The sequence below is a fragment of the Oryx dammah genome, unplaced genomic scaffold (genome assembly GCF_014754425.2).
Source record: "Oryx dammah isolate SB20612 unplaced genomic scaffold, SCBI_Odam_1.1 HiC_scaffold_19, whole genome shotgun sequence".
Classification (NCBI taxonomy): domain Eukaryota; kingdom Metazoa; phylum Chordata; class Mammalia; order Artiodactyla; family Bovidae; genus Oryx; species Oryx dammah.
This window is the reverse complement of record NW_024070203.1, coordinates 73255477-73272350: the sequence shown is the minus strand read 5'-3', so window position 1 is coordinate 73272350 and position 16874 is coordinate 73255477. Positions and strand designations below refer to the sequence as shown.

Below are 16874 nucleotides of genomic sequence, written 5' to 3'. Positions count from 1 at the left end.
CTGTCTGGACTGGCTCAGAGATACAGATGGGATTCTGCCCTGGGAAGATATTGGAGAAAAGGGACCTCTTAGACATTTTCTTTACTTAATCACAAAGTAAAAGTGGACATATTCATTACTACTCATTAAATATTATTTTTTAAAAACCAGCAAAATTTAGCATTACTTTAAATATGATGGTTACATATTAACATATAAAGAATATCTATTTCTTTATAATGCTTTATTTACTCATACTAAAATTAGGATGTATTTGCCATTATGATTCCTTCTCTTTTCCAAGAAAATCAGTAGTCTGCAATAAAGGAGGAAGAAAAGAAAATGCCTGTCTAATTTGAGAGAACTGAATAGTGGGTTTTTTTTGTTTGTTTGTTTTATTTTGTTTAATTTTAAATGGTAGTCATAAAGTAGAGATAAGCTGTCCAAGAAAAACTGGGGTGTATTTTTTCACTTGTGTGCCTAATTACCAAGAAAAGAGTGTTTGCTTTTCAAAGAAAGTGAAAGAATGGAAAATGTGGGTTACTATAATAGTATAACATCAAGAATGCTTAAAAAAAAAAAGTCAGTCATTGTTCTTTGTGCACAAAAACAATGGTGCTTAACAGCACCATTGATTCCTAAATCAAATTTCCAGCTGCCAACCCTTGAGTGGAAGATTGTTTAACACAGAGGGTCTGTGTTGTGGCATGCCTCTTACTTCCCAGGCACTGTACCCACTGGCAGCAGAGTTATATGACTATCAAACACTGGGATCCAACATTTGGTGGCTAATACCACAGTAAAATGATGAACCAAGCCTTTTAGTTGTTAGAGAACAATGGTCACAAAAAGCAAAATCAATATTCTTCAAATATGATGAGCTGGAATTACTTAGGGCCTCTGATCACTGCTTGTTCTGCCCTCTGGTTGCTTAGGTCTGGGGAGTCAGATTGGATTGGACCAAAGCTTGGGTGATCAGACAGCCCCAAGCAATACTCCACACTTGCAGGGAAGAACCAGGACTACGTATTCTACAGTGACAGCTCAGGTCATGAGGAGAGAAGCCCTTGGAAAAGCTCCTTGGTGTTCTGTTATTTTTGCCAGTTTGGGAAACTGCCAAACCAGCTTACTTTAGTCACACATACAGAATGTATAGGTGAAGAAAGCAAGAAGGTACTAGAATGTGTCAACCTTGAGGGCCTCCAAAGCTCACAGAATTAGTAAAGTCAACAATGAAAAACAAAACTAGAATTTCAGTTTTATTGTAATAGAGTAATAGCATTGAAAATGGGAGGATAGCCTTTGTGTTTTTCCTGAGAGCATATTAATTGTAACCTTAAGAAAATTTCTGAAGTATTGCAGGCAAGTTTTTCAGTTGGTCAGTATTGCTTCAGCAACAGTCCTTCCAATGAATATTGAGGGTTGATTTCTTTTAGGATTGGCTGGTTTGATCTCCTTGCTGTCCAGGGAACTCTCAAGAGTCTTCTCTAGGATCATACTTCAAAACCATCAATTCTTTGGCGTTCAGCCTTCTTTTTTAGTCCAACTATCACCAGATGAACTCGTGCTTATCCTTTAAGAATTAGTGCAAGCATAATTTCTCCTGTGGAAATTTCTGTGACTTTTCCTTTTAGGCAAAATTGCCTTCTTTGTACACCACCTGTGCCTGTGCCTACCTCAGTGGATTCAATATTTATTGAATGGCCAACTTAGGTGAACCAGCTACAATAGTAGAAAACAGTCTAAGAATATAACTGTTTTAGATATTATGGCAGGCAGTCACTAAAATGGCCTCCAAAATCCTGCCTCCTAGTATTCACACCCTTATATTACCCTTCCCCCTTAACGTGTTTCTATGAATAGAATTTGGCAAAAGTGATGAGATGTTAGCTCTGAGATTCGGTTGTAAGAGACTGGGACCATCTCTCATTCACTTACTTTCAGAGACAAGTTAGTTGCTATGTCGTAAGTGACTTTATGGAGAAGCGTACATAGTAAGATAACGTTGTCCCAGCCACCAGCTAGTGACCAGAGGCCACGTGAGTGATCTTGGAAGAAGATTCCCCAGCTCTCCCAACCCCCTTCTGTCAAGCCTTGATATGACTGCAGTCTGAGACCCAGAGGTCAATAAATTATCAAGTTCCTATAGCTAACAAATAGCAAAGCCAAAATTCCTGTCTCTCTTCTACCTCCTGATTCAATTCTCCGCTGTCTTCCTTATGTCTTTAGTCTCCTCTTCTCTTCCCACTTTCTGTCCTCTGCCTTGGATAATTTATTCATTCCTACAGAATTATTTGACAGGTCTATGCCTATGACTCCAACATTGTTGTCACTAGTTTTGATCTGTCATTAAAAATGCAGCTATGAATGGTCAGCTGCCTCTAGGACACCCTTTCTAGGATGTCCTCTATTATCTCAAACTCAAGATTTCCTTATCTGAAAAGCATGAAACTTAGTTGTTCCACGTGGCCAACTGCAAAGTCTCACTTAGCTGTAAGATTGAAATGAATCTAGGTCCCAAACTACATTCATCACCGTCCATTCCATCCCACTAAATGATCCTCCTCTTTCATATCTCCCCTGCCATGCTTGAAAACTTTCAGTTCCTTCTTTTCTTTATTTCTCCCATATATAAAACAAGTTCTGTTCATCTTTATTTTGAAAGCATCATGTTTTTCTCTTCCCTAGTCCAGTTCTATATCACATATTTAGATCGCTGCAAAATCTGTGGCAGATCTGATTTTTCCTGTCCCAATCCACTTAGTGTAGATATTTCTTACACTGAGTGAGTGAGTGCTCAGTCGTGTCTGACTCTTTGTGACCCCATGGACTGTAGCCCACCAGGATCCTCTGTTCATGGGATTTTCCAGGCAAAAATACTAGAGTGGGTTGCCGTTTCTTACACCAGGGGATCTTTCCAACCCAAGGATCGAACCCACGTCTCTTGCACCCACTTCATTGGCAGGTGGATTCTTTACCACTGTGCCATCTGGGAAGTCCATTTGAGGTACTAATCTTCCTTAGATGCTGTTTTCCTGGTAAAAACTCATAATGAAACTTTGTTTCTTACCAATCATGTCTTGACTCCTCAGCTGGCTTCTAAAGTTCTTCACAATCTAGCCCCACCCTGGAGAACTAGTGCCTCATCCCCCACGCAAACCTGCAGCTTCAGTCTGTCTGGTTTGCTCACGGGCCCTCAAGGGGTTACCGGCCCTCAAGAGTTATCCACACTGGTGTCTGCCTCTGGGACTTTGTCCTGTTGTTTTCTTGTCTACCCAAATTCTACTGTCCCAGCTGAAGTCCAATATCCTGTTTGGATCCCAGGAGACCTGTTTCACTGTTACTAAACTTAACATTACAGGTCTTGCTGGGCCTTAAAGGCCTATTCCTCATTGAACTATGCTATTCCCATACCACATAAATGCCAAAATGTTAATGCCTCCCATCACCCATCTTATCCTGTGCAGGCTGCCTAGTGCCTTCCCACACTCACTCCCCAGCTGCTCCTTTCCTTCTCACACTTTTCTGTTTTCTCTGGAACCCCCACTTCATGCTGAACAAATCCTTCCACATCCCCAGTCTGCCTTCCATTCCTGCTTTGACTGAACCCTTATAAGAACTTATAAGAACATAGCCTCCATTGCCTTAGTCTTGAATGGAGAGGTGTTTACCAAGCCTCACATACTTCTGGGTTGGGAGGTGGGATTTCCCGGCTCACCAACATTAGTGCCAGACTAAAGAAGAGATGAAGCCAGCTGGCCCACCCATACCCCTACCCATGTATCACGTAACACCTTCCTGCCACTCCCACAATGATTTTATTTTTTAAAAAAGGGACTTAGGTCATTGTCCTCTTTTCCTGAACTGTAGTTCCTGTATCATAGCTTTTCAAAAGCTTTCAGTATTCTTTCTCTTTAAAAAGATGCCGTTGACATAATGATAAAAGTCCCCTATAATCCCAGCTGTCCCCACCACTCGTGTGATGACCGCCATCCCTAGCTGGGCGTGCATCCTTCCGAAGTTGCAGTCTTTTTTTTTTGGCTGTGCTGGGTCTTTGTTGATGCATGGGCTTCCTCTAGTTGTGGTGAATGGGAGCTACTCTTTAGCTTCTTGTTGCGATGGCATCTCTCGCTATGGGGCACAGGCTCCAGGGAGCGAGGGCTTCAGCAGTCGTGGCACACGCGTTCAGTAGTTGTGGGCTCTAGAGCACAGGCGGAGAAGGCCATGGCACCCACTCCAGTACTCTTGCCTGGAAAATCCCATGGACGGAGGAGCCTGGTGGGCTGCAGTCCATGGGGTCGCGAGGGGTCGGACACAACTGAGCAACTTCACTTTCACTTTTCACTTTCATGCATTGGAGAAAGAAATGGCGACCCACTCCAGTGTTCTTGCCTGGAGAATCCCAGGGACGGGGAAGCCTGGTGGGCTGCCGTCTATCGGGTTGCACAGTCAGACACGACTGAAGCGACTTAGCAGCAGCAGCAGAGCACAGGCTCAATAGCTGTGGCGCATGGGCTTAAGTTGCTCTGTAGCATGTGGAATCTTCCCAGATCAGGGATGGAACCCATGTCTCTTTCATTGGCAGCTGGGTTCTTTACCACTGAGCCACCAGAAAAGTTCCTGAAGTTGCCATCTTGAATTATCTTGTGAAGTCAGTGTCTTTGTAGATAAGCTTTGGATCACCTTAGCCATTTTTACTGCTCAACTCCAGGGGCCCTCACCAGCTCTAAACTATACAGTATTGGGGCCTTTAATCCCAACCTTCCTCCCTCTGATCACAACCTCCTTTACCTTCCAGCTGCCTCATGCCACACACATACCTGCTCTTCAGATATAATTGCCCAATCTTTTTTTTTTTAATTGAGCTCAAATTCACATAGGATATAATTAGCCATTTTAAAGTATAAATTCCATGACATTTAGTACATTCAAAATGCTGTGTAAATACTACCCAAAGCAATCTGCAGGTTCAAATGTAATTGCTATCAGTCTCAATGACTTTTTTTTGTGTGTGACAGAAATAGAAAAATCCATCCTAAAATTCATATGGAATCTCAAAAGAATAGCCAAAAAAAACCCACCTTGAAAAAGAACAAAATTGAAGGACTCACACTTCTGGATTTCAAAACTTAACTACAAAGTTGCAGTAATCACAACAGTGTGGTACTGGCATAGGACAGACATACAGACCAGTGGAAGAGAATAGAGAGCCCAGAAAGAATGATTTTTAACAAAGTTGCCAAGACCATTCAATGAGAAAAGGACAGTCTCTTTAACAAATGGTGCTAAGAAAACTGTATATCTACATGCAAAAGAATGCAGTTGGACCTTACTTTATCCCATAGACAAAAATTAGCTCAGGGGCTCTCCACTAGGATGTCGAGGGGAAAGAAGGCTGAGGGGCAAAAGATAGACCAGGCCTCTGCTGTCATGAAGAATCAGGAGGCTGAGAAAGTGAACTGGACATCCTACCCAAAAGGAAACTCACCTGCTTCATAAAGTGACCCTGCTACATTCTGCTGCAGTGACATGTAGTACCTTATATAAGCGGCTGAGAGTGCCTCCCGTGATTAACCAATTCAGCCAGGTCTTAGACTGCCAGACAGCTACTTAAGCTGGTCCACAAGTGCAGACCAGAGATGAAGTAAGAGAGGAAGCAGAAGTTGCTGGCCTGAGCTGAGACAAAAGCTGCAGGCCAAGGGGACGTCCCCACTAAGAGCCACCTATCTTTTGAGCAGTCGTTGATACTGTCCCCACCTTGGAGGAGAGCAAGAAGGCTCAGCTGGTGGTGGTTGCCTATGACGTGGATCCCAGTGAACTGGTGGGTTTCTTGCCTGCCCTGTGTTGTAAGACGGGGGTTCCCTACTGTATCATCAAGGGGAAGGACAGGCTGGTTGGGGTGTGTGGTCCACAGGAAGACCTGCACAGTTGCCTTCACACAAGTCAACTTGGAAGACAAGGGCACTCTGGCTAAGCTGGTGGAAGCCATCAGGACCAATTATAATGACAGAAATGAGATCTGCTATCACTGGGGAGGCAACTTCGTTGGTCCAAAGTCAGTGGACATTGTGTTATTTTGTCACTAAGTCATATCCAACTCTTGTGCAACCCCAGGGACTGTAGCCCACCAGGCTTCTCTATCCATGGGATTCTCCAGGCAAAGATACTGGAGTGAGTTGCCATTTCTTTCTCCAGGGGATCTTCCCAACCCAGGGATTGAACCCGCCTCTCCTGTATTGCAGGAGGATTCTTTACCGCTGAGCCATCAGGGAAGCCCATTGCCAAGATGGAAAAGGCTACATAGAAGATATAAAAATTCTCATTCAGTCAAAACAAACAAACAAAAATTAATCAAATGGATCAAAGACCTGAATGTAAAATTTTAAACTAAAAAAAGAAAAACTTAAAGAAAAATTAGGAAAAATCTTCATGGCAATGGATTTGGCAGTGGTTTCTTGCATATGGCAACAAAGAAACAGGCAAAAAAAAAAAACCCAGACAAATTGGACTTATTGAAAATTAAAAACTTTTGTGCATCAAAAGACACTATCAACAGAATAAAAATTAACTCACAAAATGCTAGGAAATGTATGCAGATTATATATCTAATAAAGGATTCCTATCCAGAATTTACAGATAATATTTTAAAAGAAAAATGTTGTCATACTGTTTTTGTGAGCTAAAAGATGATTAAAATATAAATGTTTAACTCTCCTGTTAGATACTTTTCTGTATGTGTGTGTGTGTGTGTATGTTATAAAATATATAGAGGGAATTCCCTGGTGGTTCAGTGGTTGGAACTTGGCACTTTCAAGTGCCAAGTCCCTGGTTCAATCCCTGGTTAGAGAACTAAGATCCAAGCATCATGGCACAACCAAAAATCAACCAGTTAATTAAATTAATTAAATATGTATGTAGAGAAAGGCATATATAAGCTATATTATATACACACAGAGAGAGACTGTAAATTTCATGAGATTTGGTTAGTCCTAAGCTGAAACTCCAGTACTTTGGCCGCCTCATGTGAAGAGTTGACTCATTGGAAAAGACTTTGATGCTGGGAAGGATTGGGGGCAGGAGGAGAAGGGGATGACAGAGGATGAGATGGCTGGATGGCATCACTGACTCAATGGATGTGAATCTGAGTGAACTCTGGGAGTTGGTGATGGATAGGGAGGCCTGGTGTGCTGCGATTCATGGGGTCGCAAAGAGTCGGACAAGACTGAGCGACTGAACTGAACTGAACTGAAACATTTTTTCCCATGGGTTTGATGTATAGTCTTGTCCCACAGGAAATTTTCAATATATTATTTTTAATTGAATGAAGGAGAGAAAAAATACTCTCTTTAATTCTTCCATTACCAGTAGTGTTGTTTTTCTAAAAGTCAGAGGCGATCATGTCATTCCTTGCTCAGAATTCTCGCATGATTTCCATCCCAGTGCCTCCAGAGTTGAGTGTGGACTGGTTACCTGGTGGGCAACCTCCCCTCATCTACTCTCTGCCATCCTCTCCACCTCACCCTCAGCACTGCATGAAGATGGAGAGAAGTTCTTTGGCCTCGGAACCCTTGGTAAAACAGTGGCAATAGACACCACCTCAAGGACTGCTGAAAGGACTAAATGTGGCGACATCTGAAAATGTCTGGCATCTGCTTGAGAACAGTTAACTCATGCTGGCTTCTTTTTCTCCCTCCTGCACCCTGCTCTTCAGCCACATGAAACCTTTTGCCCTCTCAGAACACACACATAGTTTCACTCCTCCAATTATCCTTTCCCACTGCTTCACGTGTGTGCTCTTGACCTCTGCCACCTCACTCTGTAAAAATGTAATGAGCACTTCAAGACATATTTTAAACAGTACTTACTCAAGGAAAGTTTTCTGCCTCCCCTGTGCGTGTTCTTGCTCAATCGTGTCCGACTCTTTGTGACCCCATTGAGTGAAGCTCACCAGTCTCCTATGTCCATGGGATTTCCCAGGCAGAATACCGGAGTGGGTTGCCATTTCCTCCTCTGGGGGATCTTCCCGGGCCCAGGATTGAATCCATATCTCTTGCATCTCCTGCATTGGCAGGTAGATTCCTTACCACTGGGAAGATTCTTTACCTGGGAAGCCCCTGGGCAGGGGCCCGGGGCGGGGGGGGGGGGGGGGGGCGGGGCGGGGGGAGGAGGGAGCTTATAAAACTGCCGTGGGGAGGGGAGCAGTTATAAAACTGTCAGGGAGGAGGAAAAGCTTAACTCTACCCTTCTATGTTCTTCTGGCTGGTCTAAGAATGAGATTGATGTAAGACAAGAGAACAAGAGAAAATAATATCTTAACTTGTACATATGGAAACCCCACATCCAGGAAAGGTAGAGACAGAAACACAGAATGAGGCATAAAGGAGCTGAGGAATGGGATAGGAACTTCCAAGGAGAGGAGAGGAGGGAGATTCCAGGTTCCAGGGAGATTCCAAGAAGAAGAGTCAATGGCTGGGAATTAGATGTCTACTCTGCCATATAGATAGGGCCACTTAGATAAAATGCATCTCGGTAATAACTCTTTTTCTGGGAAAAAAAATCCCCAATTTTAATTGTTCTAGGTAGTTAAGGGAGGGGCAGTAATTTCTCTTGAGCCTACAAGGTCTCCATTGCCTTTAGTGCAAAATAATCCTCGTGCCAAGTAGCACACCTTAAAGAAAGGCTGTTATTAACCCCTACAATCCCTACAATGCTTCCATGTAATTTTGTAAGTTTCTTAAAAGTTTTTAAAGAGGCTTTCATAGACTGTCTTGTGTTACAGTTACTTGTGGCCATATCGTATGGACATATACATCTATCTTTGGAGCCCAAATGATGTTAAGATGAATTGTTTTGTTGTTTTTTTGACTGCGTCCTGTGGCTTGCGGAATGTTAGTTCTCTGCCCAGGGATTGAACCCAGGCCCTCGGGAGTGAAAGTGTGGGTTCCTAACCACTAGACTGCCAGGGAATTCCCTTGATCCCTTGAAATGATTTTTTTTTTTTTTTGACCAGGAAATTTGGGTCTTATATTTCATAACCGAAATATATCATAATATCATCCCAAGTACAGTCTCCCTATAAACAGTTCCTCTCTTTATGTGATAACATCCAGCCAGGCAATTTAGCACCCTTGCCACCCACAGCTCTCCGGATGATAGAGCTGCACCAGGTAATGTAAGATAATGTGACTTCTAGGGAGGTGGAGGTGGGGCAATGCACAGCTGATTGGACCTGGCATGGCACACACCTGAACCAGCAGGAACAAACCCAGTCATTTGCTCAGAAATGACTTGTGTGGCCCAGGTTCTCTTTCAGAAGAGCCCGGCTAGTCCCTTTCTCCCTGAAGAACTTCAGTGTGTGTTTTCAGTTGGGTCTGGGTCCTGGAGCTTAGTGGCCATGGTGGAAGTTCAGGGTGAACAGCAAAATGGGGTGAAGGCAAAATGGAGCAGGGTGAAAGCTGGTGCAGAAGCAGAGACAAAGAAACACAGGGAAGAGCTACCCTGTGTCTCAGGGCTCCTCAGTTCTCTGGCCAATTTGAGTGAAGCCGAGCAACAGTTTGCTTTCTGTCCTTGGAGCCCGTGAGATCTCTGTGTACTCTTAGTGAAGTGGTGAAGTGAAGGTGTTAGTCATTCAGCCATGTCTGACTCTTTGTGACCCTGTGGACGGTAGCCCGCCAGGGTCCTCTGTCCATGGGATTCTCCAAGCAAGAATACTGGAGTGGGTAGCTATTCCCTTCTTCAGGGGCTCTTCCTGACCCAGGGATTGAACCCAGGTCGCCTGGGTCTCCAGGCGATTCCTTACCATCTGAGGCACCAGGAAAGTCTATATACTCTTAGTAAGTACCTCTGTTTACCTCAGTTGGACAGATGCTTCTTACAGTCACCCACATCCTGGCTACAAAAAGGAAGTTGTTTTGCTGAACTAACTCCAGCCTGTAATGTGTCCAGTCACCTGAATTTATATCTATCTTTGACCCTCTCTTTTAGCTAATTATGACTTTGGGAAAATATTTTGCTCACTCTGTGTCTCAGTTTCTTTAACAGGTAAAATGTAATAACTTCATATCGTGTTTTACCACTTACCAAAAACTTTCCTTACATTCTCTCATGTGAATTTTTTTTAAGTTCTTAGAATACAGACAAGGAATTTTTATTCGTGTTTTACAGACTTTCCCAAGATCTCTATCTATTCAGGTCACTGTCAACTTTACCTCAGATAATACAGATATTTTTTAAAAGGATAATAAATTGAAGATTGAGTGAATGAATACATTCTAAATCTCTTCTGTAAGACTATTTGATGAAACAAAATTCCCAAGTCATTAGAGGCAACAGTGACTTCATATTCTACTTTTATGAGTCCCGTTTCAAGGTATACTGAGTTCAGTAGTTGGACTGCTAGGTTGAAGGCTTATGGTTGTGATGAAGTGCTCTATTTCTAAAAACATGTGTAATATTCCTACCTGTGACACGTGCTTCATGAAGGATTCGTTACCATCTGGAAATTTAATTTCGAGGCTATAGGCTTCAGACCTTACCTGGACCCATGAACAATACCTGGCACTTTCCCACTTTAAGAATATGCTATTACGGGTCACAAAGAACTTTCATCACTAGGATGATGCCACATGGTCCTGTTCCCCAGAACTTCCTCACAAGATCCCCGAGGCCACAGATACAGCCTGACCAGCTCCCACCACAGACTAGCTTCTTGCTCTCTGTACTCCCCGCCAGGGCCGGCTGTCAGGCTGGTTCTGCTCAGAGCTCTCTCAGCTCTCTCAGTGTGGCTTAGGGGAAGCCAACCACGATGCTCCCCAGAGCTGCCTGCACCGTTCCACTCAGAGCCCTGCTGAGTCATCACCCTCTCCTTCCAGCTGCCGCCACCAGACCACATGGCTTCTTTCTCACTTCAGCCCCAAAGAGAAGAGCACGTTATGCAAACTAGGTGCGAGCACAAAGAATGCAACCCCCTCCCTCCCTCACACCAAAAAGCACACTGAGGGCTCCTTATGTAATACAGGGATTAACCAACACACTGTGTTGTAATTGCACCCACCTGAAAAAGAGAGGGAAGGAGAAACCAGTTTGGAGTTGGTTCACAGATGAAAGGGCTGACCTTTGGTGGGACCTGTTCAATATGGTTCCAAAGAAACACCAAGTGTGTGGATTGGAAGAGATCCTAACTTTCTGCTCTTTTGCTATAATGATAACTCCCTTTAAAGTGATGTGTAACAATGTTAGTAACACTGACATATACCACGTTAATTCCTTTATGAACATTCTGCATATATTAGCCTTTAACATAGTGTCTGTCACAAATGTGTTCAATGAATGACAGCTATAGAAGTAGTAGTAGTATATTATATTGTTATATTGTATATATATTATATTATTATTGCAGAAATCTGTATGCAGGTCAGGAAGCAACAGTTAGAACTGGACATGGAACAACAGACTGGTTCCAGATAGGAAAAGGAGTATGTCAAGGCTGTACATTGTCACCCTGCTTATTTAATTTATATGCAGAGTACATCATGAGAAACGCTGGACTGGAAGAAACACAAGCTGGAATCAAGATTGCCAGGAGAAATATCAATAACCTCAGACATGCAGATGACACCACCTTTATGGCAGAAAGTGAAGAGGAGCTAAAAAGCCTCTTGATGAAAGTGAAAGAGGAGAGTGAAAAGGTTGGCTTAAAGCTCAACATTCAGAAAACAAAGATTATGGTATCCGGTCCCATCACCTCATGGGAAATAGATGGGGAAACAGTGGAAACAGTGTCAGACTTTATTTTTTTGGGCTCCAAAATCACTGCAGATGGTGACTGCAGCCATGAAATTAAAAGATGCTTACTCCTTGGAAGAAAAGTTATGAGCAACCTAGATAGTATATTCAAAAGCAGAGACATTACTTTGCCGACTAAGGTCCGTCTAGTCAAGGCTATGGTTTTTCCTGTGGTCATGTATGGATGTGAGAGTTGGACTGTGAAGAAGGCTGAGCGCCGAAGAATTGATGCGTTTGAACTGTGGTGTTGGAGAAGGCTCTTGAGAGTCCCTTGGACTGCAAGGAGATCCAACCAGTCCATTCTGAAGGAGATCAACTCTGGGATTTCTTTGGAAGGAGTGATGCTAAAGCTGAAACTCCAGTACTTTGGCCACCTCATGCGAAGAGTTGACTCACTGGAAAAGACTCTGATGCTGGGAGGGATTGGGGGCAGGAGGAGAAGGGGACGACCGAGGATGAGATGGCTGGATGGCATCACAGACTCGATGGTTGTGAGTCTGAGTGAACTCTAGGAGATGGTGATGGACAGGGAGGCCTGGCGTGCTGCGATTCATGGGGTCGCAAAGAGTCAGACACGACTGAGCGACTGAACTGAACTGAACTGAGTACCCGTAGTAGTGTCTTATCCATCCCCAAAGCTTTGTTGCACCTACACATCCATCAGTCATTCCTTCAGGAAACATCTACTGAGCACGTACAACTTACCAAGCCGTGTGTTATGCCCTGAGCACACCCAGAAGAATAGGCCCAGGCTCTTTCTGGCATGGGTTCCAATCTTTCTTAAGCATTATCTTTCTGGGTGGTGTTAGGCATTCTCCTTAAGCTTTCTGAGATTAAATTTATTCAACTGTTAAATGAGTACAATAATTTCCATGTCATAGGATTCTTGATGGGATTAGAGGCACATGCAAAAGGCTTAGCCCAGCATATTACTCATAGAAAGAGCAGCTCTTAATATAATCTTAGCATCACTTAATATGGAATTTTTATATATCACACTTAAGCATACTAGGAGAGAATTCCTCTTCAGGCTCACACAGAGATCAGTAGTAGAACCTGGGATTCAAACCTGCAGGCCACGTAACAGGCCCATGCCATTCTGAGTTTGAAATCAGGATTTTCTCTGAGACACCCTGGTGTCTCTAGATTCCACACGTCTCCTGGAAAGATGAAGCACCGATATACAAGGAAAGCAGATTTTTAAAAATAGAGGACTCTTAACTCACGCATAAATTCAATTTTTTTAGAACTCTTCAGACACCTGGCGTGACATGAAGTTAAATACAACAGAGTCCCTGTTCCATGATGTTTCTAATGAAAACCTAAGAAGTGTGAAGCTGCAGAGCCAAACAAACCTCAAAAACCCTCCAGAAAAGAAATTTTTCCCTGTTGATCACCATCCAGAGCTAACATTTTTGGCAACTTTGAACAGAATCAATTTGCAAGGATGCAGCCCTTGCTCCTACCCTCTTCCCCACCCCTCCACACTGAACTGTATCTTATCCTCTGAAGTCCTTAAAAAGTGATAGTGATAGTCACTCAGTTGTGTCCGACTCTTTGTGACCTTGTGAACTGTAGCCTGCCAGGCTTATCCATCCATGGGATTCTCCAGACAAGAATACTGGAGTGGGCAGCCATTCCCTTCTCCAGGGGATTTTCCTGACCCAGGGATTGAACCCAGGTCTCCTGCATTGCAGGCAGATTCTTAATGGTCTGAGCCATCAGGGAAACCTTAAAGTCTGAGATCATTCAAGTCTTCAAATCTGAATGATTTGCAGTCCCAATGAAAAAACTAAAATCAAAACTGATTTGGGGAAAAACAGCAACTTGCTGACCTCTTGGTACTCATTCTTCAGAGCATTTATGTATGCTTATTTTCCTAATGTCTCTTGGTTACATGTTTTTCTTGTTTTGGTTTCATATATGAAATGTTCCATCTGTGTATTCATTTTCTGGATTTATTCCCTAGAATTTTAAGTAAAAGATAGTTTAGAGCCACGTTTGTCAAGCTTTTTCCTCTTCAAATTCATAATAAGAAATATATTTTAACCCAAATACATATGTATTTACAAATAGCTAAAAGTTTCATGAACTAATATCCATACGATGAGGTATGCACTCTGATTTTTTGTGTGTAAAAAATCTTGTATGTAAAAAATTGAATTAGAGGTCCAGGAGGAATGGGGAAGGGATGAACAGATGGAACACAGGACAGTTTTAGGGCAGTGAGGCTATGCTGTATGATATGGTAATGATGGACACGTGACATTTGTGCACTTGTCCAAACCCATAGGATAACACAGTGAACTCTCACATAAGCAATGGACTTTAGTTAATAATTGTGTATCAGTATCTGTTCATCACTTAACAAATGTCACTTCTGTGAAATTTTTGTTAACCTAAAACTGCTCTAAAAGATGAAATTTTAAATTTCTATTAAAAATATCTTAAAAAAATGAAAAAAAGTTGGTTGTAACATAAAGTTAATTTTACTACTTGTTAGTGGCTTATTCTCTACAATTTGAAAAATTGTGACCTATAGGAAGTGCCCTGGCCTTCTAACCAGCTCTGTTGCACCATGGATCCCGGCCTTAGACAAGACACATGATATTGTGTCTTAACTTACCCATCTGAAAAATGAGGGTCTTGATCATAAAAATGTCAAGATCCTTTCTAGCCCCTAAATGTAAGTATAAATTCTAAGAATCTTAGAATGAAAAAAAAATCATTAAGCATGAATTGTAAATTATGTATGACTTAGCGACTGTACATTATTTATGCCCACCTTATTTTTATAGGCATCTCATGGGAACTCTTATTTTGTCTCTTTAAATAAATAAATGAAAAGTAATGGTTCCTTAACAAACTGCTACTGCTGCTAAGTCACTTCAGTTGTGTCTGACTCTGTGCGACCCCAGAGACGGCAGCCCACCAGGCTCCCCCATCCCTGGGATTCTCTAGGCAAGAACACTGGAGTGGGTTGCCATTTCCTTCTCCAATGCATGAAAGTGAAAAGTGAAAGTGAAGTCGCTCAGTCGTGTCTGACTCTTAGCGACCCCATGGACTGCAGCCTACCAGGCTCCTCCGCCCATGGGATTTTCCAGGCAAGAGTACTGGAGTGGGGTGCCATTGCCTTCTCTGCCCTAACAAACTATATAATTACAATATCCTCTAGGCTCCTGATTCAAGATCCTCATGGAAGAAGCAAATGAAGAGCGTTTAGAAAAGATGAAATAGTACTTCTAGTGTGGGTGTCTGTCTGCTGTACTGCCAGGGCCTGGCTGGAGCTTACCTGATCACAGTTCTCACTGGCCCCTTTCAGTGTTTGCTGGGAGCCAATGATAGCCAGGCCCTGTGCTGGGGTGAGGAAAGTGCTTTCCCACCTCTTGTAGCTTGGGTCAGGAAATGGAAATCCGACTGTTTGCAACCCTGTGGACTGTAGCCTACCAGGCTCCTCCATCCATGGGATTTTCCAGGCAAGAATACTGGAGTGGGTTGCCATTTCCTTCTCCAGGAGATCTTCTCAACCCAGGGATTGAACCCAGGTCTCCCTCATGGTAGGCAGACGCTTTACCATCTGAGCCACCAGTCAAAATGGAAATCAGGCTACCTCATTTCTAGATCTTTCTTGCTTTCCCTACCCCAGAACCACTATGGCAAAGGCAGCAATCTGGGGAAAATGCATGAAAGCTCTGGCTCAGGCTGACCTGGAGTGAATCTCAGTGCTCAGTGCTTCTTGACAGCTCTTGAACCTTAGGGAAGTTATCCAATCACTCTTTCAGCTTTTAGCTTGATTGCACGGCAAATATAGCATCCTAGTTCAGTGGTCCCCAGCCTTTTTGGCACCAGGGATCAGTTTGGTGGAAGGTAATATTTTCACGGATGGAGGCGAGGGTGGTTTCGAGATGATTCAAGCACATTACATTTATTGTGCACTTTAATTTTATTATTACATTATGATATGTAAGAAGCTTGTCCACCACTCACCTCCTGCTGTGCAGCCTGACTCCTAACAGGCCATGGACCAGACTTGTCCATGGCCCTGGGTTGGGGACCGCGATCTAGGTTATTTAATGCATGTCTATAATTTGTAGGCCATGTGCTCACCAGTCTACATAAATATTGTCAAACCTCACAACCACCTTGAAAGGCTGGGTTTTCCTTGGTGTCCCTTGAGCCTCTCCATGAAGCAGCATCATGAACTCGGATTCTAGGTCTATTTCCCCTGAGATCAAGGAAGCTCAGCCTGACAGTGAGGTATGGGGATGGTGGAGGGGGAGGAGCGGTTGCTTTAACAACCATCACAGAAGTCCCTGGGGAGTAGTTACCAGGGTGAGGGTACCAGCCCAGGGAATACCCAGGAAAGACCAGCCCCCAGAAGGGAGGGGGCCACCCCTACTGGTGTCTGGAGTCCAGCGATCCCACTGACTGGAGGTGGTGAGCCAAGCCCGTGTCGGGCCTCACTGATGCATGGCTGGGCTGAAGAAAGAACTCATTGAATTGTTCATGGAAAAGAGTGGTGCCTGAGAGGCCAGAGCCGGAGAATGAGGCCGCCTCAAGCACAGGGCTTGGCAGGACACCAGGCTGAAAAGTACAGCAATGGCCTCTCAGAATCGGTTCTCGGAGCAGGCTTTTGCGTCACAAGCTGGCTGGTGGCTGCAGGGAAAGATGTACACGCGCAGGTTTTGTCTGCGAGTTTGAGGTTCAGTGCTGCTGGACGAGTCAGAGGGTGTCTGAACTTCGGCTCCACCTCCATGTGAGAGGGGAGACCGGGACCAGCTTGAGCTGCCTGGAGCTGGAGGAGTCAGGCTATGTTAGGGCTTTGTCAGCAGGCCCCGGCTCCTTGCTTCCTCAAATCTACCCGCACAGTCCAGAGCCAGAGGCCTTGGTGGCTGGATAAAGTGAAAGTGAAGTTGCTCAGTCTTATCCAACTCTTTGCGACCCTGTGGACTGTAGCCCACCAGGCTCCTCCATCCATGGGGTTCTCCAGGCAAGAATATTGGAGTGGGTTGCCATTTCCTTTTCCAGGGGATCTTCCCGACCCAGGTATCGAACCCAGGTCTCCTGCATTGCAGGCAGATGCTTGGCTTGCCAGCTAGGCCAACAAGGTG

General features: G+C 43.8%; 1 pseudogene; it reads left to right on the top strand.

Moving 5' to 3' along the window:
- Positions 1-5355: 5355 nt before the first annotated feature.
- On the top strand, positions 5356-6065 carry LOC120878827 (annotated as a pseudogene).
- Positions 6066-16874: the final 10809 nt, after the last annotated feature.